Source organism: Hydractinia symbiolongicarpus, chromosome 3 (assembly GCF_029227915.1).
Source record: "Hydractinia symbiolongicarpus strain clone_291-10 chromosome 3, HSymV2.1, whole genome shotgun sequence".
NCBI classification, from domain to species: domain Eukaryota; kingdom Metazoa; phylum Cnidaria; class Hydrozoa; order Anthoathecata; family Hydractiniidae; genus Hydractinia; species Hydractinia symbiolongicarpus.
The window spans coordinates 36,150,914-36,168,519 of record NC_079877.1 but is presented as its reverse complement, the minus strand read 5'-3'; positions in this window follow the sequence as shown (position 1 = coordinate 36,168,519).

Below are 17,606 nucleotides of genomic sequence, written 5' to 3'. Positions count from 1 at the left end.
TGAGACGCTGAATAAAAGAAGTTTAATCGCCGGCAAACGAAAACCCGCGAATTCCCGTAAATCCCGGACTCGGCCCGTATAGCCAAAGGTATACAAAGAAAGTACCCAGGGAGTAAACTCATTTCCCGAACGATTTTTTAAATTATTTTTTCAACACTAAAACGCATGAGACTTGTAGTTTTCAAAAATGTTTTTATTTTTGATGAGACGCTGAATAAAAGAAGTTTAATCGCCGATAAACGAAAAGCCGCGATTTCCCGTAAATCCCGGACTCGGCCCGTATAGTCAAAAGTATACAGAGAAAGTACCCAGGAAGTAAACTCATTTCCCGAACGATTTTTTAAATTACTTTTTCACCACCAAAACGCATGAGACTTGTAGTTTTCAAAAATGTTTTCATTTTTTATGAGACGCTAAATGAAAGAAGTTTAATCGCCGGCAAACGAAAACCCGCGATTTGCCGTAAATCCCGGGCTTGGCCCGTATAGTCGAATGTATACAAAGAAAGTACCCTGTGAGTAAACTCATTTCCAGAACGATTTTTTAAATCATTTTTTTACCACTAAAACGCATGAGACTTGTAGTTTTCAAAAATGTTTTCATTTTTGATGAGACGCTGAATAAAAGAAGTTTAATCGCCGGCAAACGAAAACCCGCGATTTCCCGTAAATCCCGGACTCGGCCCGTATAGCCAAAGGTATACAAAGAAAGTACCCAGGGAGTAAACTCATTTCCCGAACGATTTTTTAAATTATTTTTTAAACACTAAAACGCATGAGACTTGTAGTTTTCAAAAATGTTTTTATTTTTGATGAGACGCTGAATAAAATAAGTTTAATCGCCAGCAAACGAAAACCCGCGATTTCCGGTAAATCCCGGACTCGGCCCGTAAAGTCAAAAGTATACAGAGAAAGTACCCAGGAAGTAAACTCATTTCCCGAACGATTTTTTAAATTATTTTTTCACCACTAAAACGCATGAGACTTGTAGTTTTCAAAAATGTTTTCATTTTTGATGAGACGCTTAATGAAAGAGGTTTAATCGCCGGCAAACTAAAACCCGCGATTTCCCGTAAATCCCAGGCTTGGCCCGTATAGTTGAATGTATACAAAGAAACTACCCAGGGAGTAAACTCATTCCCCGAACGATTTTTTGAATTATTTTTTCACCACTAAAAGGCATGAGACTTGTAGTTTTTAAAAATGCTTTCATTTTTGATGAGACGCTGAATAAAAGAAGTTTAATCGCCGGCAAACGAAAACCCGCGATTTCCCGTAAATCCCGGACTCGGCCCGTATAGTCAAAAGTATACAAAAAGAATACCCAGGGAGTAAACTCATTTCCCGAACGATTTTTTAAATTATTTTTTCAACACTAAAACGCATGAGACTTGTAGTTTTCAAAAATGTTTTTATTTTTGATGAGACGCTGAATAAAAGAAGTTTAATCGCCGATAAACGAAAAGCCGCGATTTCCCGTAAATCCCGGACTCGGCCCGTATAGTCAAAAGTATACAGAGAAAGTACCCAGGAAGTAAACTCATTTCCCGAACGATTTTTTAAATTACTTTTTCACCACCAAAACGCATGAGACTTGTAGTTTTCAAAAATGTTTTCATTTTTTATGAGACGCTAAATGAAAGAAGTTTAATCGCCGGCAAACGAAAACCCGCGATTTGCCGTAAATCCCGGGCTTGGCCCGTATAGTCGAATGTATACAAAGAAAGTACCCTGTGAGTAAACTCATTTCCAGAACGATTTTTTAAATCATTTTTTTACCACTAAAACGCATGAGACTTGTAGTTTTCAAAAATGTTTTCATTTTTGATGAGACGCTGAATAAAAGAAGTTTAATCGCCGGCAAACGAAAACCCGCGATTTCCCGTAAATCCCGGACTCGGCCCGTATAGCCAAAGGTATACAAAGAAAGTACCCAGGGAGTAAACTCATTTCCCGAACGATTTTTTAAATTATTTTTTAAACACTAAAACGCATGAGACTTGTAGTTTTCAAAAATGTTTTTATTTTTGATGAGACGCTGAATAAAATAAGTTTAATCGCCAGCAAACGAAAACCCGCGATTTCCGGTAAATCCCGGACTCGGCCCGTAAAGTCAAAAGTATACAGAGAAAGTACCCAGGAAGTAAACTCATTTCCCGAACGATTTTTTAAATTATTTTTTCACCACTAAAACGCATGAGACTTGTAGTTTTCAAAAATGTTTTCATTTTTGATGAGACGCTTAATGAAAGAGGTTTAATCGCCGGCAAACTAAAACCCGCGATTTCCCGTAAATCCCAGGCTTGGCCCGTATAGTTGAATGTATACAAAGAAACTACCCAGGGAGTAAACTCATTCCCCGAACGATTTTTTGAATTATTTTTTCACCACTAAAAGGCATGAGACTTGTAGTTTTTAAAAATGCTTTCATTTTTGATGAGACGCTGAATAAAAGAAGTTTAATCGCCGGCAAACGAAAACCCGCGATTTCCCGTAAATCCCGGACTCGGCCCGTATAGTCAAAAGTATACAAAAAGAATACCCAGGGAGTAAACTCATTTCCCGAACGATTTTTTAAATTATTTTTTCACCACTAAAACGTATGAGACTTGTAGTTTTCAAAAATGTTTTCATTTTTGATGAGACGCTGAATAAAAGAAGTTTAATCGCCGGCAAACGAAAACCCGCGATTTCCCGTAAATCCCGTGCTTGGCCCGTATAGTTGAGTATATACAAAGAAAGTACCCTGTGAGTAAACTCATTTCCAGAACGAATTTTTAAATTATCTTTTCACCACTAAAACGAATGAGACTTGTAGTTTTCAAAAATGTTTTCATTTTTGATGAGACGCTGAATAAAAGAAGTTTAATCGCCGGCAAACGAAAACCAGCGATTTCTTGTAAATCCCGGACTCAGCTCGTATAGTCAAAAGTATAGAAAGAAAGTACTCAGGGAGTAAACTCATTTCCAGAACGATTTTTTAAATTATTTTTTCGCCACTAAAACGCATGAGACTTGTAGTTTTCAAAAATGTTTTCATTTTTGATGAGACGCTTAATGAAAGAGGTTTAATCGCCGGCAAACGAAAAGCAGCGATTTCCCGTAAATCCCGAGCTAGGCCCGTATAGTCGAATGTATACAAAGAAAGTACCCAGGGAGTAAACTCTTTTCCCGAACATTTTTTTAAATTATTTTTTCACCACTAGAAGGCATGAGACTTGTAGTTTTCAAAAATGTTTTCTTTTTTGATGAGACGCTTAATGAAAGAGGTTTAATCGCTGGCAAACGAAAACCCGCGATTTCCCGTAAATCCCGGGCTTGGCCCGTATAGGCGAATGTATACAAAGAAAGTACCCTGTGAGTAAACTCATTTCCAGAACGATTTTTTAAATTATCTTTTCACAACTAAAACGCATGAGACTTGTAGTTTTCAAAAATGTTTTCATTCTTGATGAGACGCTGAATAAAAGAAGTTTAATCGCCGGCAAACGAAAACCCGCGAATTCCCGTAAATCCCGGACTCGGCCCGTATAGCCAAAGGTATACAAAGAAAGTACCCAGGGAGTAAACTTATTTCCCGAACGATTTTTTAAATTATTTTTTCAACACTAAAACGCATGAGACTTGTAGTTTTCAAAAATGTTTTTATTTTTGATGAGACGCTGAATAAAAGAAGTTTAATCGCCGACAAACGAAAACCCGCGATTTCCCGTAAATCCCGGACTCGGCCCGTATAGTCAAAAGTATACAGAGAAAGTACCCAGGAAGTAAACTCATTTCCCGAACGATTTTTTAAATTACTTTTTCACCACCAAAACGCATGAGACTTGTAGGTTTTAAAAATGTTTTCATTTTTAATGAGACGCTTAATAAAAGAGGTTTGATCGCCGGCAAACGAAAACCCGCGATTTCCCGTAAATCCCAGGCTTGGCCGGTATTGTCGCATGTATACAAACAAAGTACCCAGGGAGTAAACTTATTTTCCGAACGATTTTTAGAATTATTTTTTCACCACTAAAAGGCAAGAGACTTGTGGTTTTCAAAAATGTTTTCATTTTTTATGAGACGCTAAATGAAAGAGGTTTAATCGCCGGCAAACGAAAACCCCCGATTTCCCGTAAATCCCGGACTCGGCCCGTATAGCCAAAGGTATACAAAGAAAGTACCCAGGGAGTAAACTTATTTCCCGAACGATTTTTTAAATTATTTTTTCAACACTAAAACGCATGAGACTTGTAGTTTTCAAAAATGTTTTCATTTTTGATGAGACGCTTAATGAAAGAGGTTTAATCGCCGGCAAACGAAAAGTAGCGATTTCCCGTAAATCCCGAGCTAGGCCCGTATAGTCGAATGTATACAAAGAAAGTACCCAGGGAGTAAACTCTTTTCCCGACCGTTTTTTTAAATTATTTTTTCACCACTAGAAGGCATGAGACTTGTAGTTTTCAAAAATGTTTTCTTTTTTGATGAGACGCTTAATGAAAGAGGTTTAATCGCTGGCAAACGAAAACCCGCGATTTCCCGTAAATCCCGGGCTTGGCCCGTATAGTCGAATGTATACAAAGAAAGTACCCTGTGAGTAAACTCATTTCCAGAACGATTTTTTAAATTATCTTCTCACAACTAAAACGCATGAGACTTGTAGTTTTCAAAAATGTTTTCATTCTTGATGAGACGCTGAATAAAAGAAGTTTAATCGCCGGCAAACGAAAACCCGCGAATTCCCGTAAATCCCGGACTCGGCCCGTATAGCCAAAGGTATACAAAGAAAGTACCCAGGGAGTAAACTCATTTCCCGAACGATTATTTAAATTATTTTTTCAACACTAAAACGCATGAGACTTGTAGTTTTCAAAAATGTTTTTATTTTTGATGAGACGCTGAATAAAAGAAGTTTAATCGCCGATAAACGAAAAGCCGCGATTTCCCGTAAATCCCGGACTCGGCCCGTATAGTCAAAAGTATACAGAGAAAGTACCCAGGAAGTAAACTCATTTCCCGAACGATTTTTTAAATTACTTTTTCACCACCAAAACGCATGAGACTTGTAGTTTTCAAAAATGTTTTCATTTTTTATGAGACGCTAAATGAAAGAAGTTTAATCGCCGGCAAACGAAAACCCGCGTTTTGCCGTAAATCCCGGGCTTGGCCCGTATAGTCGAATGTATACAAAGAAAGTACCCTGTGAGTAAACTCATTTCCAGAACGATTTTTTAAATCATTTTTTTACCACTAAAACGCATGAGACTTGTAGTTTTCAAAAATGTTTTCATTTTTGATGAGACGCTGAATAAAAGAAGTTTAATCGCCGGCAAACGAAAACCCGCGATTTCCCGTAAATCCCGGACTCGGCCCGTATAGCCAAAGGTATACAAAGAAAGTACCCAGGGAGTAAACTCATTTCCCGAACGATTTTTTAAATTATTTTTTAAACACTAAAACGCATGAGACTTGTAGTTTTCAAAAATGTTTTTATTTTTGATGAGACGCTGAATAAAATAAGTTTAATCGCCAGCAAACGAAAACCCGCGATTTCCGGTAAATCCCGGACTCGGCCCGTAAAGTCAAAAGTATACAGAGAAAGTACCCAGGAAGTAAACTCATTTCCCGAACGATTTTTTAAATTATTTTTTCACCACTAAAACGCATGAGACTTGTAGTTTTCAAAAATGTTTTCATTTTTGATGAGACGCTTAATGAAAGAGGTTTAATCGCCGGCAAACTAAAACCCGCGATTTCCCGTAAATCCCAGGCTTGGCCCGTATAGTTGAATGTATACAAAGAAACTACCCAGGGAGTAAACTCATTCCCCGAACGATTTTTTGAATTATTTTTTCACCACTAAAAGGCATGAGACTTGTAGTTTTTAAAAATGCTTTCATTTTTGATGAGACGCTGAATAAAAGAAGTTTAATCGCCGGCAAACGAAAACCCGCGATTTCCCGTAAATCCCGGACTCGGCCCGTATAGTCAAAAGTATACAAAAAGAATACCCAGGGAGTAAACTCATTTCCCGAACGATTTTTTAAATTATTTTTTCACCACTAAAACGTATGAGACTTGTAGTTTTCAAAAATGTTTTCATTTTTGATGAGACGCTGAATAAAAGAAGTTTAATCGCCGGCAAACGAAAACCCGCGATTTCCCGTAAATCCCGTGCTTGGCCCGTATAGTTGAGTATATACAAAGAAAGTACCCTGTGAGTAAACTCATTTCCAGAACGAATTTTTAAATTATCTTTTCACCACTAAAACGAATGAGACTTGTAGTTTTCAAAAATGTTTTCATTTTTGATGAGACGCTGAATAAAAGAAGTTTAATCGCCGGCAAACGAAAACCAGCGATTTCTTGTAAATCCCGGACTCAGCTCGTATAGTCAAAAGTATAGAAAGAAAGTACTCAGGGAGTAAACTCATTTCCAGAACGATTTTTTAAATTATTTTTTCGCCACTAAAACGCATGAGACTTGTAGTTTTCAAAAATGTTTTCATTTTTGATGAGACGCTTAATGAAAGAGGTTTAATCGCCGGCAAACGAAAAGCAGCGATTTCCCGTAAATCCCGAGCTAGGCCCGTATAGTCGAATGTATACAAAGAAAGTACCCAGGGAGTAAACTCTTTTCCCGAACATTTTTTTAAATTATTTTTTCACCACTAGAAGGCATGAGACTTGTAGTTTTCAAAAATGTTTTCTTTTTTGATGAGACGCTTAATGAAAGAGGTTTAATCGCTGGCAAACGAAAACCCGCGATTTCCCGTAAATCCCGGGCTTGGCCCGTATAGGCGAATGTATACAAAGAAAGTACCCTGTGAGTAAACTCATTTCCAGAACGATTTTTTAAATTATCTTTTCACAACTAAAACGCATGAGACTTGTAGTTTTCAAAAATGTTTTCATTCTTGATGAGACGCTGAATAAAAGAAGTTTAATCGCCGGCAAACGAAAACCCGCGAATTCCCGTAAATCCCGGACTCGGCCCGTATAGCCAAAGGTATACAAAGAAAGTACCCAGGGAGTAAACTTATTTCCCGAACGATTTTTTAAATTATTTTTTCAACACTAAAACGCATGAGACTTGTAGTTTTCAAAAATGTTTTTATTTTTGATGAGACGCTGAATAAAAGAAGTTTAATCGCCGACAAACGAAAACCCGCGATTTCCCGTAAATCCCGGACTCGGCCCGTATAGTCAAAAGTATACAGAGAAAGTACCCAGGAAGTAAACTCATTTCCCGAACGATTTTTTAAATTACTTTTTCACCACCAAAACGCATGAGACTTGTAGGTTTTAAAAATGTTTTCATTTTTAATGAGACGCTTAATAAAAGAGGTTTGATCGCCGGCAAACGAAAACCCGCGATTTCCCGTAAATCCCAGGCTTGGCCGGTATTGTCGCATGTATACAAACAAAGTACCCAGGGAGTAAACTTATTTTCCGAACGATTTTTAGAATTATTTTTTCACCACTAAAAGGCAAGAGACTTGTGGTTTTCAAAAATGTTTTCATTTTTTATGAGACGCTAAATGAAAGAGGTTTAATCGCCGGCAAACGAAAACCCCCGATTTCCCGTAAATCCCGGACTCGGCCCGTATAGCCAAAGGTATACAAAGAAAGTACCCAGGGAGTAAACTTATTTCCCGAACGATTTTTTAAATTATTTTTTCAACACTAAAACGCATGAGACTTGTAGTTTTCAAAAATGTTTTTATTTTTGATGAGACGCTGAATAAAAGAAGTTTAATCGCCGACAAACGAAAACCCGCGATTTCCCGTAAATCCCGGACTCGGCCCGTATAGTCAAAAGTATACAGAGAAAGTACCCAGGAAGTAAACTCATTTCCCAAACGATTTTTTAAATTACTTTTTCACCACCAAAACGCATGAGACTTGTAGTTTTTAAAAATGTTTTCATTTTTGATGAGACGCTTAATAAAAGAGGTTTGATCGCCGGCAAACGAAAACCCGCGATTTCCCGTAAATCCCAGGCTTTGCCGGTATTGTCGCATGTATACAAACAAAGTACCCAGGGAGTAAACTTATTTTCCGAACGATTTTTCGAATTATTTTTTCACCACTAAAAGGCAAGAGACTTGTAGTTTTCAAAAATGTTTTCATTTTTTATGAGACGCTAAATGAAAGAGGTTTAATCGCCTGCAAACGAAAACCCGCGATTTCCCGTAAATCCCGGACTCGGCCCGTGTAGTCAAAAGTATACAAAGAAAGTACCCAGGGAGTAAACTCATTTCCAGAACGATTTTTTAAATAATTTTTTCGCCACTAAAACGCATGAGACTTGTAGTTTTCAAAAATGTTTTCATTTTTGATGAGACGCCTAATAAAAGAGGTTTAATCGCCGGCAAACGAAAACTAGCGATTTCCCGTAAGTCCCGAGCTAGGCCCGTATAGTCGAATATATACAAAGAAAGTACCCAGGGAGTAAACTCATTTCCCGAACGTTTTTTTAAATTATTTTTTCACTACTAGAAGGCATGAGACTTGTAGTTTTCAAAAATGTTTTCATTTTTGATGAGACGCTGAATAAAAGAAGTTTAATCGCCGGCAAACGAAAACCCGCAAATTCCCGTAAATCCCGGACTCGGTCCGTATAGCCAAAGGTATACAAAGAAAGTACCCAGGGAGTAAACTCATTTCCCGAACGATTTTTTAAATTATTTTTTAAACACTAAATCGTATGAGACTTGTAGTTTTCAAAAATGTTTTTATTTTTGATGAAACGCTGAATAAAAGAAGTTTAATCGCCGGCAAACGAAAACCCGCGATTTCCCGTAAATCCCGGACTCGGCCCGTATAGTCAAAAGTATGCAGAGAAAGTACCAAGGGAGTAAACTCATTTCCCGAACGATTTTTCAACTTATTTCTGCACCACAAGAACTAATGAGACTTGTAATATTCAAAAATGTTTTCATTTTTTATGAGACGCTAAATGAAAGAGGTTTAATCGCCGGCAAACGAAAACCCGCGTTTTGCCGTAAATTCCGGGCTTGGCCCGTATAGTCGAATGTATACAAAGAAAGTACCCTGTGAGTAAACTCATTTCCAGAACGATTTTTTAAATCATCTTTTTACCACTAAAACGCATGAGACTTGTAGTTTTCAAAAATGTTTTCGTTTTTGATGAGACGCTGAATAAAAGAAGTTTAATCGCCGGCAAACGAAAACCCGCGATTTCCCGTAAATCCCGGACTTGGCCCGTATAGTCAAAAGTATACAAAGAAAGTACCCAGGGAGTAAACTCATTTCCAGAACGATTTTTTAAATAATTTTTTCGCCACTAAAACGCATGAGACTTGTAGTTTTCAAAAATGTTTTCATTTTTGATGAGACGCTTAATAAAAAAGGTTTAATCGCCGGCAAACGAAAACTAGCGATTTCCCGTAAGTCCCGAGCTAGGCCCGTATAGTCGAATATATACAAAGAAAGTACCCAGGGAGTAAACTCATTTCCCGAACGTTTTTTTAAATTATTTTTTCACTACTAGAAGGCATGAGACTTGTAGTTTTCAAAAATGTTTTCATTTTTGATGAGACGCTGAATAAAAGAAGTTTAATCGCCGGCAAACGAAAACCCGCGAATTCCTGTAAATCCCGGACTCGGTCCGTATAGCTAAAGGTATACAAAGAAAGTACCCAGGGAGTAAACTCATTTCCCGAACGATTTTTTAAATTATTTTTTAAACACTAAAACGCATGATACTTGTAGTTTTCAGGAATGTTTTCATTTTTGATGAGACGCTGAATAAAAGAAGTTTAATCGCCGGCAAACGAAAACCCGCGAATTCCCGTAAATCCCGGACTCGGTCCGTATAGCCAAAGGTATACAAAGAAAGTACCCAGGGAGTAAACTCATTTCCCGAACGATTTTTTAAATTATTTTTTAAACACTAAATCGCATGAGACTTGTAGTTTTCAAAAATGTTTTTATTTTTGATGAAACGCTGAATAAAAGAAGTTTAATCGCCGGCAAACGAAAACCCGCGATTTCCCGTAAATCCCGGACTCGGCCCGTATAGTCAAAAGTATGCAGAGAAAGTACCAAGGGAGTAAACTCATTTCCCGAACGATTTTTCAACTTATTTCTGCACCACAAGAACTAATGAGACTTGTAATATTCAAAAATGTTTTCATTTTTTATGAGACGCTAAATGAAAGAGGTTTAATCGCCGGCAAACGAAAACCCGCGTTTTGCCGTAAATTCCGGGCTTGGCCCGTATAGTCGAATGTATACAAAGAAAGTACCCTGTGAGTAAACTCATTTCCAGAACGATTTTTTAAATCATCTTTTTACCACTAAAACGCATGAGACTTGTAGTTTTCAAAAATGTTTTCGTTTTTGATGAGACGCTGAATAAAAGAAGTTTAATCGCCGGCAAACGAAAACCCGCGATTTCCCGTAAATCCCGGACTTGGCCCGTATAGTCAAAAGTATACAAAGAAAGTACCCAGGGAGTAAACTCATTTCCAGAACGATTTTTTAAATAATTTTTTCGCCACTAAAACGCATGAGACTTGTAGTTTTCAAAAATGTTTTCATTTTTGATGAGACGCTTAATAAAAAAGGTTTAATCGCCGGCAAACGAAAACTAGCGATTTCCCGTAAGTCCCGAGCTAGGCCCGTATAGTCGAATATATACAAAGAAAGTACCCAGGGAGTAAACTCATTTCCCGAACGTTTTTTTAAATTATTTTTTCACTACTAGAAGGCATGAGACTTGTAGTTTTCAAAAATGTTTTCATTTTTGATGAGACGCTGAATAAAAGAAGTTTAATCGCCGGCAAACGAAAACCCGCGAATTCCCGTAAATCCCGGACTCGGTCCGTATAGCCAAAGGTATACAAAGAAAGTACCCAGGGAGTAAACTCATTTCCCGAACGATTTTTTAAATTATTTTTTAAACACTAAAACGCATGATACTTGTAGTTTTCAGGAATGTTTTCATTTTTGATGAGACGCTGAATAAAAGAAGTTTAATCGCCGCTAAACGAAAACCAGCGATTTCCCGTAAATCCGGGACTCGGCCCGTATAGTCAAAAGTATACAAAGAAAGTACTCAGGGAGTAAACTCATTTCCCGAACGATTTTTTAAATTATTTTTTCATCACTAAAACGCATGAGACCTGTAGTTTTCAAAATTGTTTTCATTTTTGATGAGACGCTTAATAAAAGAGGTTTAATCGCCGGCAAACGAAAACTAGCGATTTCCCGTAAGTCCCGAGCTAGGCCCGTATAGTCGAATATATACAAAGAAAGTACCCAGGGAGTAAACTCATTTCCCGAACGTTTTTTTAAATTATTTTTTCACTACTAGAAGGCATGAGACTTGTAGTTTTCAAAAATGTTTTCATTTTTGATGAGACGCTGAATAAAAGAAGTTTAATCGCCGGCAAACGAAAACCCGCGAATTCCCGTAAATCCCGGACTCGGTCCGTATAGCCAAAGGTATACAAAGAAAGTACCCAGGGAGTAAACTCATTTCCCGAACGATTTTTTAAATTATTTTTTAAACACTAAATCGCATGAGACTTGTAGTTTTCAAAAATGTTTTTATTTTTGATGAAACGCTGAATAAAAGAAGTTTAATCGCCGGCAAACGAAAACCCGCGATTTCCCGTAAATCCCGGACTCGGCCCGTATAGTCAAAAGTATGCAGAGAAAGTACCAAGGGAGTAAACTCATTTCCCGAACGATTTTTCAACTTATTTCTGCACCACAAGAACTAATGAGACTTGTAATATTCAAAAATGTTTTCATTATTTATGAGACGCTAAATGAAAGAGGTTTAATCGCCGGCAAACGAAAACCCGCGTTTTGCCGTAAATCCCGGGCTTGGCCCGTATAGTCGAATGTATACAAAGAAAGTACCCTGTGAGTAAACTCATTTCCAGAACGATTTTTTAAATCATCTTTTTACCACTAAAACGCATGAGACTTGTAGTTTTCAAAAATGTTTTCATTTTTGATGAGACGCTGAATAAAAGAAGTTTAATCGCCGGCAAACGAAAACCCGCGATTTCCCGTAAATCCCGGACTCGGCCCGTATAGTCAAAAGTATGCAGAGAAAGTACCCAGGAAGTAAACTCATTTCCTGAACGATTTTTAAAATTACTTTTTCACCACCAAAACGCATGAGACTTGTAGTTTTTAAAAATGTTTTCATTTTTGATGAGACGCTAAATGAAATACGTTTAATCGCCGGCAAACGAAAACCCGCGTTTTGCCGTAAATCCCGGGCTTGGCCCGTATAGTCGAATGTATACAAAGAAAGTACCCTGTGAGTAAACTCATTTCCAGAACGATTTTTTAAATCATCTTTTTACCACTAAAACGCATGAGACTTGTAGTTTTCAAAAATGTTTTCATTTTTGATGAGACGGTGAATAAAAGAAGTTTAATCGCCGGCAAACGAAAACCCGCGATTTCCCGTAAATCCCGGACTCGGCCCGTATAGTCAAAAGTATACAAAGAAAGTACGCAGGGAGTAAACTCATTTCCCGAACGATTTTTTAAATTATTTTCTCACCACTAAAACGCATGAGACTTGTAGTTTTCAGGAATGTTTTCATTTTTGATGAGACGCTGAATAAAAGAAGTTTAATCGCCGCTAAACGAAAACCAGCGATTTCCCGTAAATCCGGGACTCGGCCCGTATAGTCAAAAGTATACAAAGAAAGTACTCAGGGAGTAAACTCATTTCCAGAACGATTTTTTAAATTATTTTTTCGCCACTAAAACGCATGAGACTTGTAGTTTTCAAAAATGTTTTCATTTTTGATGAGACGCTTAATAAAAGAGGTTTAATCGCCGGCAAACGAAAACTAGCGATTTCCCGTAAGTCCCGAGCTAGGCCCGTATAGTCGAATATATACAAAGAAAGTACCCAGGGAGTGAACTCATTTCCCGAACGTTTTTTTAAATTATTTTTTTACTACTAGAAGGCATGAGACTTGTAGTTTTCAAAAATGTTTTCATTTTTGATGAGACGCTGAATAAAAGAAGTTTAATCGCCGGCAAATGAAAACCCGCGAATTCCCGTAAATCCCTGACTCGGCTCGTATAGCCAAAGGTATACAAAGAAAGTACCCAGGGAGTAAACTCATTTCCCGAACGATTTTTTAAATTATTTTTTAAACACTAAAACGCATGAGACTTGTAGTTCTCAAAAATGTTTTTATTTTTGATGAGACGCTGAATAAAAGAAGTTTAATCGCCGGCAAACGAAAACCCGCTATTTCCCGTAAATCACGGGCTCGCCCCGTAAAGTCAAAAGTATACAGAGAAAGTACCCAGGAAGTAAACTCATTTCTCGAACGATTTTTTAAATTATTTTTTCACCACTAAAACGCATGAGACTTGTAGTTTTCAAAAATGTTTTTATTTTTGATGAGACGCTGAATAAAAGAAGTTTAATCGCCGGCAAACGAAAACCATTGATTTCCCGTAAATCCGGGACTCGGCCCGTATAGTCAAAAGAATACAAAGAAAGTACTCAGGGAGTAAACTCATTTCCAGAACGATTTTTTAAATTATTCTTTCGCCACTAAGACGCATGAGACTTGTAGTTTTCAAAAATGTTTTCATTTTTGATGAGACGCTTAATGAAAGAGGTTTAATCGCCGGCAAATTAAAACACGCGATTTCCCGTAAATCCCGAGCTAGGCCCGTATAGTCGAATGTATACAAAGAAAGTACGCAGGATGTAAACTCATTTCCCGAACGTTTTTTTAAATTATTTTTTCACCACTAGAAGGCATGAAACTTGTAGTTCTCAAAAATGTTTTCATTTTTGATGAGACGCTTAATGAAAGAGGTTTAATCGCTGGCAATCGAAAACCCGCGATTTCCCGTAAATCCCGGGCTTGGCCCGTATAGTCGAATGTATACAAAGAAAGTACCCTGTGAGTAAACTCATTTCCAGAACGATTTTTTAAATTATCTTTTCACCACTAAAACGCATGAGACTTGTAGTCTTCAAAAATGTTTTCATTTTTGATGAGACGCTGAATAAAAGAAGTTTAATCGCCGGCAAACGAAAACCCACGAATTCCCGTAAATCCCGGACTCGGCCCGTATAGCCAAAGGTATACAAAGAAAGTACCCAGGGAGTAAACGCATTTCCCGAACGATTTTTTAAATTATTTTTTCAACACTAAAACGCATGAGACCAGTTTTTAAAAATGTTTTTATTTTTGATGAGACGCTGAATAAAAGAAGTTTAATCGCCGGCAAACGAAAACCCGCGAATTTCCGTAAATCCCCGACTCGGCCCGTATAGCCAAAGGTATGCAAAGAAAGTACCCAGGGAGTAAACGCATTTCCCGAACGATTTTTTAAATTATTTTTTCAACACTAAAACGCATGAGACTTGTAGTTTTTAAAAATGTTTTTATTTTTGATGAGACGCTGAATAAAAGAAGTTTAATCGCCGGCAAACGAAAACCCGCGATTTCCCGTATATCCCAGACTCGGCCCGTATAGTCAAAAGTATACAGAGAAAGTACCCGGGAAGTAAACTCATTTCCCGAACGATTTTTTAAATTATTTTTTCACCACTAAAACGCATGAGACTTGTAGTTTTCAAAAATGTTTTCATTTTTGATGAGACGCTTAATGAAAGAGGTTTAATCGCCGGCAAACGAAAACTAGCGATTTCCCGTAAGTCCCGAACTAGGCCCGTATAGTCGAATATATACAAAGAAAGTACGCAGGGAGTAAACTCATTTCCCGAACGTTTTTTTAAATTATTTTTTCACTACTAGAAGGCATGAGGCTTGTAGTTTTCAAAAATGTTTTCATTTTTTATGAGACGCTTAATGAAAGAGGTTTAATCGCCGGCAAATTAAAACACGCGATTTCTCGTAAATCCCAGGCTTGGCCCGGATAGTCGAATGTATACAAAGAAAGTACGCAGGGAGTAAACTCATTTCCCGAACGATTTTTTGAATTATTTTTTCACCACTAAAAGGCATAAGACTTGTAGTTTTCAAAAATGTTTTTATTTTTGATGAGACGCTGAATAAAAGAAGTTTAATCGCCGGCAAACGAAAACCAGCGATTTCCCGTAAATCCCGGACTCGGCCCGTATAGTCGAATGTATACAAAGAAAGTACCCAGGGAGTAAACTCATTTCCAGAACGTTTTTTTGAATTATTTTTTCACCACCAGAAGGCATGAGACTTGTACTTCTCAAAAATGTTTTCTTTTTTGATGAGACGCTTAATGAAAGAGGTTTAATCGCTGGCAAACGAAAACCCGCGATTTCCCGTAAATCCCGGGCTTGGCCCGTATAGTCGAATGTATACAAAGAAAGTACCCTGTGAGTAAACTCATTTCCAGAACGATTTTTTAAATTATTTTTTCAACACTAAAACGCATGAGACTTGTAGTTTTCAAAAATGTTTTTATTTTTGATGAGACGCTGAATAAAAGAAGTTTAATCGCCGGCAAACGAAAACCCGCGATTTCCCGTAACTCCCGGACTCGGCCCGTATAGTCAAAAGTATACAGAGAAAGTACCCAGGAAGTAAACTCATTTCCCGTACGATTTTTTAAACTATTTTTTCACCACTAAAACGCATGAGACTTGTAGTTTTCAAAAATGTTTTCATTTTTGATGAGACGCTTAATGAAAGAGGTTTAATCGCCGGCAAACTAAAACCCGCGATTTCCCGTAAATCTCAGGCTTGGCCCGTATAGTCGAATGTATACAAAGAAAGTACCCAGGGAGTAAACTCATTTCCAGAACGTTTTTTTAAATTAGTTTTTCACCACTAGAAGGCATGAGACTTGTACTTCTCAAAAATGTTTTCTTTTTTGATGAGACGCTTAATGAAAGAGGTTTAATCGCTGACAAACGAAAACCCGCGATTTCCCGTAAATCCCGGGCTTGGCCCGTATAGTCGAATGTATACAAAGAAAGTACCCTGTGAGTAAACTCATTTCCAGAACGATTTTTTAAATTATTTTTTCAACACTAAAACGCATGAGACTTGTAGTTTTCAAAAATGTTTTTATTTTTGATGAGACGCTGAATAAAAGAAGTTTAATCGCCGGCAAACGAAAACCCGCGATTTCCCGTAAATCCCGGACTCGGCCCGTATAGTCACAAGTATACAGAGAAAGTACCCAGGAAGTAAACGCATTTCCCGAAAGATTTTTTTAAATTATTTTTTCAACACTAAGACGTATGAGACCAGTTTCTAAAAATGTTTTTATTTTTGATGAGACGCTGAATAAAAGAAGTTTAATCGCCGGCAAACGAAAACCAGCGATTTCCCGTAAATCCCGAACTTGGCCCGTATAGTCGAATGTATACAAAGAAAGTACCCAGGGAGTAAACTCATTTCCAGAACGTTTTTTTAAATTATTTTTTCACCACTAGAAGGCATGAGACTTGTACTTCTCAAAAATGTTTTCTTTTTTGATGAGACGCTTAATGAAAGAGGTTTAATCGCTGGCAAACGAAAACCCGCGATTTCCCGTAAATCCCAGGCTTGGCCCGTATAGTCGAATGTATACAAAGAAAGTACCCTGTGAGTAAACTCATTTCCAGAACGATTTTTTAAATTATCTTTTCACCACTAAAAGGCATAAGACTTGTGGTTTTCAAAAATGTTTTTATTTTTGATGAGACGCTGAATAAAAGAAGTTTAATCGCCGGCAAACGAAAACCAGCGATTTCCCGTAAATCCCGGACTCGGCCCGTATAGTCGAATGTATACAAAGAAAGTACCCAGGGAGTAAACTCATTTCCCGAACGTTTTTTTAAATTATTTTTTCACCACTAGAAGGCATGAGACTTGTACTTCTCAAAAAAGTTTTCTTTTTTGATGAGACGCTTAATGAAAGAGGTTTAATCGCTGGCAAACGAAAACCCGCGATTTCCCGTAAATCCCGGGCTTGGCCCGTATAGTCGAATGTATACAAAGAAAGTAACCTGTCAGTAATCTCATTTCCAGAACGATTTTTTAAATTATCTTTTCACCGCTAAAACGCATGAGACTTGTAGTTTTCAAAAATGTTTTCATTTTTGATGAGACGCTGAATAAAAGAAGTTTAATCGCTGGCAAACGAAAACCCGCGAATTCCCGTAAATCCCGGACTCGGCCCGTATAGCCAAAGGTACACAAAGAAAGTACCCAGGGAGTAAACGCATTTCCCGAACGATTTTTTAAATTATTTTTTCAACACTAAAACGCATGAGACTTGTAGTTTTCAAAAATGTTTTTATTTTTGATGAGACGCTGAATAAAAGAAGGTTAATCGCCGGCAAACGAAAACCCGCGATTTCCCGTATATCCCGGACTCGGCCCGTATAGTCAAAAGTATACAGAGAAAGTACCCAGGAAGTAAACTCATTTCCCGAACGATTTTTTAAATTATTTTTTCACCACTAAAACGCATGAGACTTGTAGTTTTCAAAAATGTTTTCATTTTTGATGAGACGCTTAATGAAAGAGGTTAAATCGCCGGCAAACGAAAACCCGCGATTTCCCGTAAATCCCAGGCTTGGCCCGTATAGTCGAATGTATACAAAGAAAGTACCCAGGGAGTAAACTCATTTCCCGAACGATTTTTTGAATTATTTTTTCA